Raw genomic sequence first — 13,867 nt, 5'->3', positions numbered from 1 at the left:
TTCTCCTAGGGACAGATTAGTTAGGCTCTTGGCTTGCTCCTGGTTGATTGTTATTGCTAAAATAGCACCCCTCAACAGCTCTTTTGAGAGATAATGTTTTCCAGATGTGTTTTTTTTTTGTGTGTGTTGCTCACTGAATTATGCAGCCCTATCTGTTGCAGCTGGACCTTGGTAATTGTTATTACTGTGCCAGCCAGGCCCTGCCTAACTATCTATACTGGGACACCTACCTATGCCTACCTAACTACTGGGGCACCTACTTACCTATACGGGGACACCTACCTACCTACCTACCTATACTAGGGGACCTACCTATGCCTACCTACCTATACTGGGACTCCTACCTATGCCTAGCTAACTACTGGGACACCTACCTATGCCTACCTACATATACTGGGTCTCCTACCTATGCCTAGCTAACTACTGGGACAACTACCTATACTCGATGGCACCTCAATGATATGCAAGTACACATAGGACTATTGCTTTCCATTTATTCAGGTGGTATGAGGCATTGAAATATAGGGATGCCAGCTAATTTATCCATATTTGCAACTGTATACTGGGTCTCCTACCTATGCCTAGCTAACTACTGGGACACCTACCTATGCCTACCTACCTATACTGGGTCTCCTACCTATGCCTAGCTAACTACTGGGACACTTACCTATGCCTACCTACCTATACTGGGACTCCTACCTATGCCTAGCTAACTACTGGGACACCTACCTATGCCTACCTACATACAAGAAGATAATAAGGTTGTTGCTTCATTGTGGACAGACCAAATTTGATCAGCTGGACAGTCACTGTTGTTCTATCATTGAGCTACCACAGCCCGGCGACCATATGGGCTGGAAAACTGCCACGGCCTGCACTCTGGCCATGTTGCGCATCAGTCCAGCACGGCCGTCACTACGCAAACAGCTGTTTGCGGTGCGTTACACAGTGAGTTTGGTGTGCCAGTGTGAAGCAGTATTCTAATTACACTCCCTGATTGATGTATACACATGCAAGATGTTTGAAAGCACTTTAGGCCTGCAGTTTAGCATTCAATGTGATTTCTGCCCTTAAAACGCTGCTTTGCGTCAAATCCAGATTTTTCCCCGGGACTTTGGGCATGTATCCCACTCCGCCATGCCCCCTCCAGGTGTTAGACCCCTTGAAACATCTTTTCCATCACTTTTGTGGCCAGCATACATTTTTCTATTTTTCAAAGTCCCCATCCCCATTGAAGTCTATTGCGGTTCGCGAAGTTTTCCGCAAACCGAACCTTCCGCGAATGTTCAATGGGCACATTGGTTATTAGCCCTAGAAAAGATCATAAACAATTTGATTAGCATGATTTTTCAAATTATCTTTTTTTTTCTTGTATTAAATTGTTATTACTCATCTATATTGGTATCACTCACAGTTTCAGCCATTTTAGTATATTTAAATACTGTAGAAGAAATCAGTCACACTGCTGTTTAATGACTTTGTGTGCAAAACCCTAACATTTACCAGTGAAAACAAGGTAGAGAATGGACTGAGGAGATCAGAAAAAAATATATAAACAAGCATGTGCAGTCACTTGTGCCCACACTACCGTATAATCACATCCTCTCTGGCACACGTTATACCATAAGGGTGTGCAGCATAGTTCTGTCACACCACAAGGAACTATGCTCACACATCGCAGCTCTCCTGCACACTGTGTGCAGTATGGGGAATGATAAGTCAGGATAGAAAGAGGGCGTCCCTAAGGATGGGCTAAAGGGGGGGGGGGGGGGACTGCCACTTCTTCCCTGCCCATAATTGACATTGTGCTCAGTCAAACATTACAGTTGAGCAGTATGGGGCTACAAGGGGCTCTGGAGGGTGAGGATGGTGCTGTGACATATGTCACAGCACCGCAGATAAAACATCATAAAAAACAAGAAAAAAAAAAAACCTTGGATCAGGGGTACTTTAAGAAACAGTATTTATAAATATAATGGTATACAGTATTTGTAAACTCATCTGTTCATCCTAAAATCAGTTCAAAATAATATGTCAATTCCTAACTGGGATACTTTAACCACTCCCCGACTTCCCATAGGCAGCAGAAAGTGGCCACACGTGTGCACATACAAGCAAGTATACGTGCACGCCCCTCAGCACCCATGGGTTTATCCCATTTGTCTGCCCTGTAAAATGGATCATTTTATAGTGTCTGCTTTGCACTGAAAAGTCATCCATTTTAAAGGAAATGGTTAAAGAGGTACTGTAGTGACATATAGTATAATGCAGTCAATTATTCAGAATATTAACTATTATGATACTTTTCCTTGTTTCAGCATCAGAAACACTTCCTATATCTTTATATTGCTGTATATTGGTTACCCCACCCTACCTGTGATGCTTAGCTTAGGCTGTTTAGCTGTGTGGAATACTCAATCCAGAGGCTGGAGACCAGGCATTATTTTCACTGGCTTTAACATTCTCAGAAACAAACATTTGACAGCACTGCACCTGACAGGACTTAAGATGTTACCATTTGTGATACATTTCAGAATGTAAATCAGGGTGAGGAGAAAAAAAGGTTTAATAATGGGCAAACACTGATTAAATAATTAGTAAATTAATATTGTAAAAAAATAAGTTTTAGTATTTGCATTCTTTCTTTTACACAAGTCAATGGGAAAGTACAGAGCTTTTCTCCACCTCTCTCCACCTTTTCATCACATTTGTTAGAGGGTACCTGAATTGACATATGAGATAATGAGATATCACGTGTATTTACCGTGTCATTCCTGAATAGAACTAAAAGCTGTGTTCCTTTTATCTTTGGGGGAAATATATCGAAAAGGGGGCTAAGACAGAAATTGAACTAGTATAATTCATAGGCAATTAAGCCAAAACAACAATCAATGTAAAAAAACATAAATATAGACTAGATTCTCACATGTACCCTGTCAGTAAAATAATGGCAATAGTATAAAGGGATGGACTGATGCTTGCGTGCATGCAAAAATCACTTTAATAGAAATTTTTAACCAGTTCACCCCCAAGGGTTTTTACCCTAATGGACCAGAGCAATTTTCACCTGTCAGTGCGCCTCCCTTTTATTCCCTAATAACTTTATTACTACTTATCACAAGAAAATGATCTATACCTCGCCACCAATTAGGCTTTCTGTGGGTAGTACATTTTGCTAAGAATTTTTTTTTAATTCTAAATGCGTTTTAATGGGAAAAATACAAAAATAATGGAAAAAAATAATTATTTCTCAGTTCTCAGCCAATATACTTTTAAAATTAAACGTTCTCCTGTGGATAAAATTGACACATTATATTTGCCCAGTTGTCCCGATTACTAAAATGGTTAAATTATGTCCCTATCACAATGTATGACAACAATATATTATTTTGAAATATAGGTGTTATTTTTCAGGGTTTTTTTGTCCGGTCCATAATTACAAGCCCCTATGTAATAAAGTAAAAGTAATTTTCCCTCATAAAATATAAATTAAAAAAGCTGAGTCCCTAAGGCAACTATTTATGTATTTATTTAAGATTATTAGATTTTTTTTACAAGAAGGGGGGGAGCCTTTGGAAGTGTAAGTTATTAATTGTATTAATATTGTGTATAAGTGTATGTGTATGTATGTGCCTGTATGTGTAATAGGAATAGGAAGTTTTCACTTTTTTTTTTACATTTTGTTGCACTGTGACGGCTTCCTGTTTTCTAAATTGACGCGGCCGCTGTTCACGGTCGCGTACATTCCAGGCATTGCGATTGGGTAGAGGACCAATCACTTAACACCGAATCCCAATGGAAACGGTGGTGGAAGCGGTGCGCGCACGTGCGGTGCGACGGCGGAAACGGGAAATGTATTAAAACGTCATGTTGCCGTTAACAGGCTCTAACATGACATTTAATACAACGCATTGTCATTAACTGGTTAAAGAGACTCTGAAGTCTCATAAAAATCATGTTTTTATTACAAAAACCTCTGTAACATCCCTGCCCTAACTAAAACGCTGCATCTCCGCAGCTGGACACTAACTAAATCGCCCCAAACTCCCTGGGGCACACTGCGGGGAGCACTTCCGTTAGAGGCAGAGCTTTCAGCTGCAGCTCTGCCTCTCCACGGGTCTATCAGCGCGGATCGCCGCCTCCGCCCGCCCCTCTCAGTCTTCCTTCACTGAGATGGGCGGGGGAGAGGCGGAGATACGCGCTGATTGATGCGTAAGGAGGCAGAGCTACGTCTAAGCTTTGCCTCCACCAGCAGCAAAATCCACGACCAAGAAAGTCGTGGATTTTGCGAGGGAGAGGTAGGGGGGAGTTAGGGGGGATTTTGTTAGATTTCAGCTGCGGGGATGCGGCATTTTAGTTAGGGCAATAATGTTACACAGGTTTTTGAAAGAAAAAGCTGATTTTTTTAGGACACTTCAGTGTCTCTTTAAATAACTACAAAAATACCATGTATCAAACAATGCACACATTACACAGACAAACAAAGATTTTACAGTAGTTAAAAAGCCTGGACCTAAAACCCCAAATAAGCTGCAGTCCTCTAATTACAAGTAGCAGTTAGTAATTGATAATGATGCTACTGTGGTACCGCTGATGTAGGTTAAGAACCAAAAAGTTCATGGGCTCTGAATGCAAAGTTCTAAGAGCAAAGCAACAAATTGACCTGCATCGGCTTGAATTGACAAACACATCCTATGGTGTATGGAGCCTGAATCCTGGACCCAGTCACAGAACAGAAGAGTGGACATAAAGCACTGTGGATAATATGCTGGACTCAATCGCAGTCCCTTGTATAAAAGGATATCCAAAGTAGTGCAAACAAGTTCCTGGAAAGCAGGTTAATCAGCACACAAGTAAGGCAGCACAGGTCTCCCAAAGCAGTAGGTAGTGTGTATAAAGCACAAGCAGTTAATGATTAGAGATGGCCCGAACGGTTAGCCGGCGAACGGTTCCCGGTGAAATTCCGGGGTTCGCGATCGCGGCGTACCGCAAACTTTTCCGGAAGTTCGGTTCACCACCATAGTGCATCATTAGGGTCAACTTTGACCCTCAACATCAGAGTCAGCAGGCACATTGTAGCCAATCAGGCTACACTCCCTCCTGGAACCACTCCCCCCCTTATAAAAGGCAGGCTTTGGACTCACTCGTGTGCCTGCACTAATTAGAGAAGGGAGAGCTGTTGCATAGAGAGCTATATGGAAAGCTTAGTTAGGCTCTTGTAGGCTTCCTAGCTTGCTCCTTTCTGATTCTTATTGCTAAAAAAGCACCCCTCAACACCTTTTGAGAGCTAATCTTGTTCTTGTGATCTATTTTTTTTTTGTGTGTGTTCCACTGACACTTGTGTTGCATACACAGCCTTGGTAATTCCTACTTGGTGTGCCACTGCCAGGCCCAGCACATTCAGTGACTACCTGTGTGTGTGACAGGTGTACATTGTAATACCCATCACTGCATATACCTACCTTTTGTTCACTTCAGTCAGTGCACCAACCTACCTACGTGAGCGCACGCAGTGTCACTGTGCCTGTCCGGTACCTGTCTGTGTGTGACAGGTGCACATTGTAATACCCATCACTGCATATACCTACCTGTTGTTTTCAGTGCACCCACCTACCTTTGTGAGTGCACGCAGTGTGATATACCACTCCGTGCATACCTGTTAACTGCACCTGTGTGACTGCACATTGTATTAGTCAAGTCAGTGCATACCTTTCATTTCATCCCCCCCGATATGAACAAAATGGACCAAACAGGTAGAGGCAGACCCAGAGGAAGGCCATCCGGCAGGTCTGTACGAGGTCATGCTGATGTGATTTTCGTGCGGGCCTGGAACAAAGTACAGTGTTCAGAAGAAGACAAGTCCCATTAACTCCCAAGATTGTCAGGACGTGGTTGACTATTTAACACAGAACACCTCATCTTACGCAGCCACCAGCACTACTCCAAGAACCGCATCCACTACATTTGACAGTTTGCAGGAGTTATTTGGTGGGGAAATCACTGATGCACAGCCATTATTGTTACAACCAGATGAAGGCGCTAAGCAAGTTACACCACCTGATATGTCTGAGTTAGGCGACACTATGGACGTAAAGTGTGAGGAGGAGGAGGAGGATGAAGTACCTGCTGTTGGTGCAGTTTTGGAGGTGTCTGAGGCAAGCGAAGCTGGGCAGGATGATTATGATGATGACGATGATACGGATGCCACGTATGTTCCCAACAGAGGAGATGAACAGGGACACAGTACAGAGGTGGAGTCAGAGAGGAGTTGGAGGAGACGAGTTCCTGAAAGAAACAGGGGGAGTTCGTTGTCAGAAACAGCTGGTGGCAGTGTCCGGCGCCATATATCTCCACCTATGGACAGCCAGACAACATGCCCTTCAAACATCAGCTGCTGATGCCACCATAGTGCCATCACCCCAGGGGGGCTCAGTGGTTTGGAAATTTTTTAATGTGTCTGCCTCAGGTCAGAGCAATGCCATCTGTTCTCTCTGCCTCCAAAAATTGAGCCGTGGAAAGGCCAACAGCCATGTAGGGACAACTGCCTTTACAAAGGCACATGGAGAAAAGGCACAAATTGCAATGGGATGAGCACCTGAGCAAAAGCAGCACACAAAAGAAAAGCCACCCTCCTTCTCCTCTTCCTCCTTCAGGTGCATCATCTTCAGCCGCTTTCTGCCTTGCACCTTCACAGCCACCCTCCTCCACTCCGCCTCTGACTTGAGCAGTTCCTGCTCCTCTGCCCACAGCAGCCAGGTGTCTGTGAAGGAAATCTTTGAGCGGAAGAAACCAATTTCTGCCAGTCATCCCCTTGCCCGACGTCTGACAGCTGGCTTGGCACAACTGTTAGCTCAAATATTATGGAAACGAAAAGTGCGCTCCTCAGGTGTATTGTAAACCTCGTTATCCCTCTTGGAGTAATATACCTGCTCCACCTGGTGCGCTGTAATCAGCAGGGAGTGTAAGCCCTAAATCAAAACTTTTATATTACAGTGATGTTAGCGCTCAACAGGACTTGTGGTAGATGATTATGCCATGAACAGCCTTCTAACTGGTTAAAATCTAACACTAGACATCCAAAGATAAATGGTAACCCTGCAATATTGGTTGGCCTAGTATGCAAGACCTAAATTAAAACACCGTCTCAAACCTTTCTCCACAGCCTCTGGGTTGTGTTTAGAGATTGGATTGGTTCAGAACCTTATTCCAAAAAACATTAGTACATTTTGTGAAACCAGCAAAAGTCCAAGTTTAAAAGTCCCAAATTTTAAAAAACTCTAAATTAATCAGAAAGTCCCAGATAACTTGTTCTTAATGCTTGATATAACAGCGGATGATATCCTTTTCCAGAAAACCTAAATATGCTCACCAGATAACCATGCCAATTGTGACAGTTGGCATACAGCGCAAGCGGCCCAGCCAGTAACCTCAATGGATCCTCCTGTGTATCTTCAGCCGTGTCCCAAACATGTGTGAGAAACAAGAGAGAAGCCTCTATGGCGTAGTATGTTTAATCTCCTCACCACAAAGTGCTCAACAGACACGTTTTCATACACCGTGACCCAACACCTTTGCTCTCCTCTTCATACAGGCACTGCAACACATAGCCTCTTACCAGATAACATGGCTGACCAGTAAGACCAGCGTAAGCGCTTTGGTGAAACCACCTTGTATCTGTTTTTGCAGTTCCAAAACTTTCCTCAGCCCTTTAAACTTTAAACAGAGACTAGCATAGCGTAATACCGTTTTTATTCCAGTTAAAATTGATTAAAAGTGCACTCACAAGATTCGTATTAAAATGCGCATATCACAAGAAACATCCACATGGTTCAGCGTCTTCCTCTGTGGCTAACTCCGCCCGACTAGTTTCGTCAATGATGACTCATCAGGAGCATAGGGGTTGTCATTTGAGTATTTATAGCGTCTCCTCTGATGGTTGGCTATGCTCCTGATGAGTCATCATTGACGAAACTAGTCGGGCGGAGTTAGCCACAGAGGAAGACGCTGAACCATGTGGATGTTTCTTGTGATATGCGCATTTTAATACGAATCTTGTGAGTGCACTTTTAATCAATTTTAACTGGAATAAAAACGGTATTACGCTATGCTAGTCTCTGTTTAAAGTTTAAAGGGCTGAGGAAAGTTTTGGAACTGCAAAAACAGATACAAGGTGGTTTCACCAAAGCGCTTACGCTGGTCTTACTGGTCAGCCATGTTATCTGGTAAGAGGCTATGTGTTGCAGTGCCTGTATGAAGAGGAGAGCAAAGGTGTTGGGTCACGGTGTATGAAAACGTGTCTGTTGAGCACTTTGTGGTGAGGAGATTAAACATACTACGCCATAGAGGCTTCTCTCTTGTTTCTCACACATGTTTGGGACACGGCTGAAGATACACAGGAGGATCCATTGAGGTTACTGGCTGGGCCGCTTGCGCTGTATGCCAACTGTCACAATTGGCATGGTTATCTGGTGAGCATATTTAGGTTTTCTGGAAAAGGATATCATCCGCTGTTATATCAAGCATTAAGAACAAGTTATCTGGGACTTTCTGATTAATTTAGAGTTTTTTAAAATTTGGGACTTTTAAACTTGGACTTTTGCTGGTTTCACAAAATGTACTAATGTTTTTTGGAATAAGGTTCTGAACCAATCCAATCTCTAAACACAACCCAGAGGCTGTGGAGAAAGGTTTGAGACGGTGTTTTAATTTAGGTCTTGCATACTAGGCCAACCAATATTGCAGGGTTACCATTTATCTTTGGATGTCTAGTGTTAGATTTTAACCAGTTAGAAGGCTGTTTATGGCATAATCATCTACCACAAGTCCTGTTGAGCGCTAACATCACTGTAATATAAAACAACTGTTAGCTCGCCAGCTGTTACCATACCAGCTGGTGGACTCTGAGGCCTATAAAAAGGTGATACCCAAACTGTACCATGAAGTTGAGAGGCAAGTGGTGTCATCTCTGGCACACAGTGTTGGGTCAAGGGTCCATCTGACCACGGATGCCTGGTCTGCTAAGCACGGTCAGGGCAGGTACATTACTTACACAGCCCATTGGGTCAACCTGGTGACCGCTGGCAAGCAGGGAGTACGTGGCTGTGCAGCGGACCTAGTGACATCTCCATGGCTTTCAAGCAGGCCTGCTGCCACCTCCTCTCCTCCTGCTACATTCTCTTCACTGTCATCCTCCTCCTTGGCTGAGTGGCAGTTCAACTCTACTGTTGCTGCAATCTCCTCTCCAGCTACACAGCCCCAGCTCCCCAGGGCCTATGCTGCATGCCAGGTACGACGGTGTCACGCCATCTTAGACATGTCTTGCCTCAAAGCAGAGAGTCACACTGGCGCAGCTCTCCTGGCTGCTCTTAACAAACAGGTGGATCAGTGGATGACCCCGCACCAGCTGGAGATCAGCAACGTGGTGTGTGACAATTGCAGCAATCTCATTTCTGCTTTGAATTTGAGAAAGATGACACATGTACCCTGCATGGCACATGTGCTGAATCTAGTCATTCAAAGATTTGTGTTAAAGTACCCAGGCTTAGAGGACGTCCTGATCCTGAAGCAGGCCAGGAAGTTGTGTGGGCATTTCAGGTGGTCTTACACGGCCATGGCACACTTTGGCAATATTCAGCGGAGAAAAAAGTTGCCGGTGAGACGCCTGATTTGTGATAGCCCGACTTGCTGGAATTTGACCCTCCTTATGTTCTCTCGCCTGCTAGAATAGGAGAAAGCCGTCACCCAGTACCTCTACAACTACAGTAGAAGGACAAACTCTGGGGAGATGGGGATGTGCTGGCCCAACAACTGAACACTCATGCGAAATGCATGTAGAATCATGCGGCCATTTGAGGAGGTGACCAACCTGGTAAGTCGCAGTGAAGGCACCATCAGCAACTTGATCACGTACGCTTACTTCCTGGAGCATGCCATGCGTAGAGTGGTGGATCAAGCTGTGGAGGAGTGTGAACAGGAACAGTTACAGGGGGAAGCGTTGTGGGATCAATTCTCATCAGAACCAGATGTTTCCTCAACACCTGCAGCAGCACAGAGGGGGGAGGAGGAGGAAGAGTCATGTGGGGTAGAGGAGTCAGACTCAGATGATGAGGAAGGTGTTTCTTTGGAGGAGGCAGCGGCAGAAGAACAACTGCAGCAGGCGTCGCAGGGTTTTGTGCTGCTCGAAGTTCCGTGGTATTGTTCGTGGCTGGGGGGAGGAGGAGGACTTACCTGACATCACTGAGGAAGAGCAAGAGGAGATGGATAGTACGTCGGCATCCAACTTTGTGCAGATGGCGTCTTTCATGCTGTCCAGCCTGTTGAGGGACCCCCGTATAAAAAAACTCAGGGGGAATGAGCTGTACTGGGTGGCCACGCTACTAGACCCTCAGTATAGGCACAAAGTGGCGGAGATGTTACCAACTCACCTGAAGGCAGAAAGGATGCAGCACATGCAGAACAAGCTGGCAACTATGCTTTACAATGCATTTAAGGGTGATGTCACAGCACAACGCAATAAAGGTACCACTGCCAGTAATCCTTCTCCCATGTCCACGCATGCAAGGACAGGACGCTCCAGCGATCTCATGGTGATGTCGGACATGCGGACATTCTTTAGTCCAACACCTTGCCTTAGCGCTTCCGGATCCACCCTCCACCAACGCCTGGACCGGCAGGTAGCCGACTACCTGGCCTTAAGTGTGGATGTAGACACTGTGAGCAGCGATGAACCATTGGACTGCTGGGTGCGCAGGCTTGACCTGTGGCCAGAGCTGTCCCAATTTGCCATCCAACTTCTGTCTTGCCCTGCCTCAAATGTCCTGTCAGAATGGACCTTTAGCGCAGCTGAATGCATTGACACTGAGAAGAGAAGTCACAAAAGTGTTCAGTACCTGACCTTTATCAAAATGAATGAGGCATGGATCCCAGAAGTCAGTCCCCACACACAGCATCTCTGCCTGCACGCCGTGTGACTGCCTGCCCCAAGACTAAGTCGCTCCCAACACAGCACCTCTGCCCGCAGGCCGCTTGGCTGCCTTCTCCACCACCACCAACAGGGTCCAGGACTCCAGGTGGATTCCTGAATTTTTAAGCTAGCAGTGGCCGTTATAATAATTTTTCTGGTGCGTGTACATGCCTGCCTAATTTTTCTGGCTGCACTGCAGCTGCAACAACAAAACAAAAAGCATGTACATGTGCCAATTCCCCTTTGTGTTCATTACCTTGCCGCGGTGAAGAGGCTTGCGTATCACAATGAAGCAATGACCGCCGGCTATATGAGTGTCTCAGGTGCCACCCAAGATAATAAGCTTGTTTCTTCATTGTGTGTTAGCCAAACAAATTATATAGGTAGAAAAAACAACGTTTTGTAAAAATTAATACCTTTTAATGGCTAACTGATAGAGTTAAATTGCTTTGCTCTTAACACTTTGCATTCAGAGCCCATGAACTTTTTGGTTCTTAACCTACATCAGCGGTACCACAGTAACATCATTATCAATTACTAACTGCTACTTGTAATTAGAGGACTGCAGCCTCTAATTGAGCTTATCTGGGGTTTTAGGTCCAGGCTTTTTAACTAAAATCTTTGTTTATCTGTGTAATGTGTGCATTGTTTGATACATGGTATTTTTGTAGTTATATAAATATTTCTAGTAAAGCAATTTTTGCATGCACCCAAGAGTCAGTCCATCCCTTTATACTATTTCCTTTTATCTTTCTCCTCACTGTAAGGGTTAATGATTAAGTTATGCAAATTACTGTTTCTCTCTAGTCTCATCTAGTCGGACTACAGAGTAACTCTCATTGATATCTTCTTGCAAGTCAAAAAACTCTTGCCTGACAGGAAACAGTTTTTGATTGTTGAGTGCAGGGAATTACTAAAAATATTTTATACATTGTGGCACTGGTACACTAAAAGTCAATGTCATTCAGCTACGACAATAAAAACATTAAACCTACTTGTTTAACATGTAAATACAAAATGAAGCCATAGGATTCTAAAATAAATAAATGAATAAATAAATAATATTGTAGAGTAGAAGGGTAGATACAATTGTTTATCTAATCAGTTTATATTTTTTTGTTTAGATTTGCTTTAAGAGTACATCGCTTTTCTCTTTGGGAAGTAAAAGCCAAAGAGAGATGTTTTAGAGGTATCTTCTGTTCCAGTGCTGAATGTTTACTAGCTACTATGGCAACCAGCCACCTCTGGTTTGACAGCTGCTTCCCATATGACGGGAACTGGAGTGTGTTAAAAGAATCAGCGGCTAGCGAGAAGACAATGGGGGCAAAACCTTGAAAACATTCATAATTACTGTTGGAGGAACAAATATTTATCATGAATAAAGTGAGTACCTGCACATAAATTGTGCACCAGCGTCAAATTATTTTCCACAAAAGCCTGCTCCCCCCCTCCCTCCCACACACACACATGATGAAGTCATTGCATTATCTGAGCAAAATTATATTCCTTTATAGATAACCTTGAATTGCAACATGTATTTCTATTCTGATCCAAGATTTATTTCCCAGTATTTTGCATTCCTTTATTAATGGCTACCTCAGATGGTTTGTTCGTATGAATAGATGGTATCTTAAATACAGAATGATTGACAGTCTACAGAAAGAGACTTCACTGTGGCTCATGAAAGAGACTACATCATAAAGATGCCCCCTATGCAAAATAATTGTATAGGGGGCATAATGGTCCAAATAGAGGCTCCATACTATAGCAACAGAAGCACCATGACCTTGGCTATGGATAACAGCATATAGAAAAATACTTCGATGCAAATATCTTCACTCACATAAATGACGCAAGTACAAGATGCAGATCATCAAAGAATGTCATGCCTACTTGTTGAATACTTCAGATATACGTCGGATACAGCACTCCCAAAACACTAAGCAGTTTGGTGGGACATGACTTGGTATAATTTATCTGAAATTTCCATACCTATTTATTAAAACATAACTTTCATCTAGTATAATGTACTAGCTGGTGGCAAACATTACATGGGGCAGGAGTGCACAGGCCATCTCTCTGGGCATCGTGACTCGCACGCTTCCATCCATTCAGTGATACTACCAATCATGGTGGCCAATTACAGTGGGGTTATTATAGATTTACATAAATGATTTAATACACACATGCACATTAATAACACTATGACTAGAATCATGGATTACGGCAAAATAACACATTTTTTTCACAAAAACACTCACAAAAACCCTGCGATTTCTGATCATGATTTACATCTAATTTACAAACATGATTTAATATGCCTTCCGGTGCAATTTTTGTTCAAGCATCAAGTTATCCACTCTTCAAATGTAATTTCATTACGTTTGAAGAAGGGCGGGGGTAATGGGGTTTTCATGTAGTTTAGGGGAATTGCAAGAAAAAGGCATCATACCAAACTTTCTATGTGATTTTAGTGCACTCCCATGGACTTAAACAGTCTAAAGCATGTAACAGTATGTGGTGAGGATGCTTGGATGACCACCTGCACAACTGCAGCTCCAAGATCCATGCATTCTCAATCCGGAAGACTCACTGCCGATCGTGTGGAATGTATCTCTACCCTACGCGCTTTGTCAGCGTTCTGACTCTTCAGGGGTTGACATCCCACGTAAGGATTGGCATTAATGTACTTGCTCAAACCAGTCCCCCCACCATCAACAACAGAGCAACTGAAAGCATACCTCCCCCTAGCAACAGGAGCCCGCAATCTCCAAACTATCAAGCTATGCAGGTCACAGCCCATTGTGTACATTCCCCATTAAACAATAATCAAATAAAAGCAATTAAAACATATGAAACTAAGAGCTACTTAAAAATAACAGCATTTGGATCAGAACGTACAAC

General features: G+C 43.6%; 1 long non-coding RNA gene across 2 annotated transcripts in view; it reads left to right on the top strand.

Moving 5' to 3' along the window:
* Window positions 1-12,365, top strand: part of LOC137553873 (uncharacterized) — a 56,683-nt gene extending 44,318 nt beyond the window's left edge. For both annotated transcript variants that reach the window (XR_011027301.1, XR_011027303.1), the window contains exon 4: window positions 12,088-12,365. This is a non-coding gene — a long non-coding RNA (uncharacterized lncRNA). The remainder of the gene's footprint in view (window positions 1-12,087) is intronic.
* Window positions 12,366-13,867: the final 1,502 nt, after the last annotated feature.

The sequence above is a fragment of the Hyperolius riggenbachi genome, chromosome 1, assembly GCF_040937935.1.
Source record: "Hyperolius riggenbachi isolate aHypRig1 chromosome 1, aHypRig1.pri, whole genome shotgun sequence".
NCBI lineage: Eukaryota > Metazoa > Chordata > Amphibia > Anura > Hyperoliidae > Hyperolius > Hyperolius riggenbachi.
This window is presented reverse-complemented; position numbering and strand designations above follow the sequence as displayed.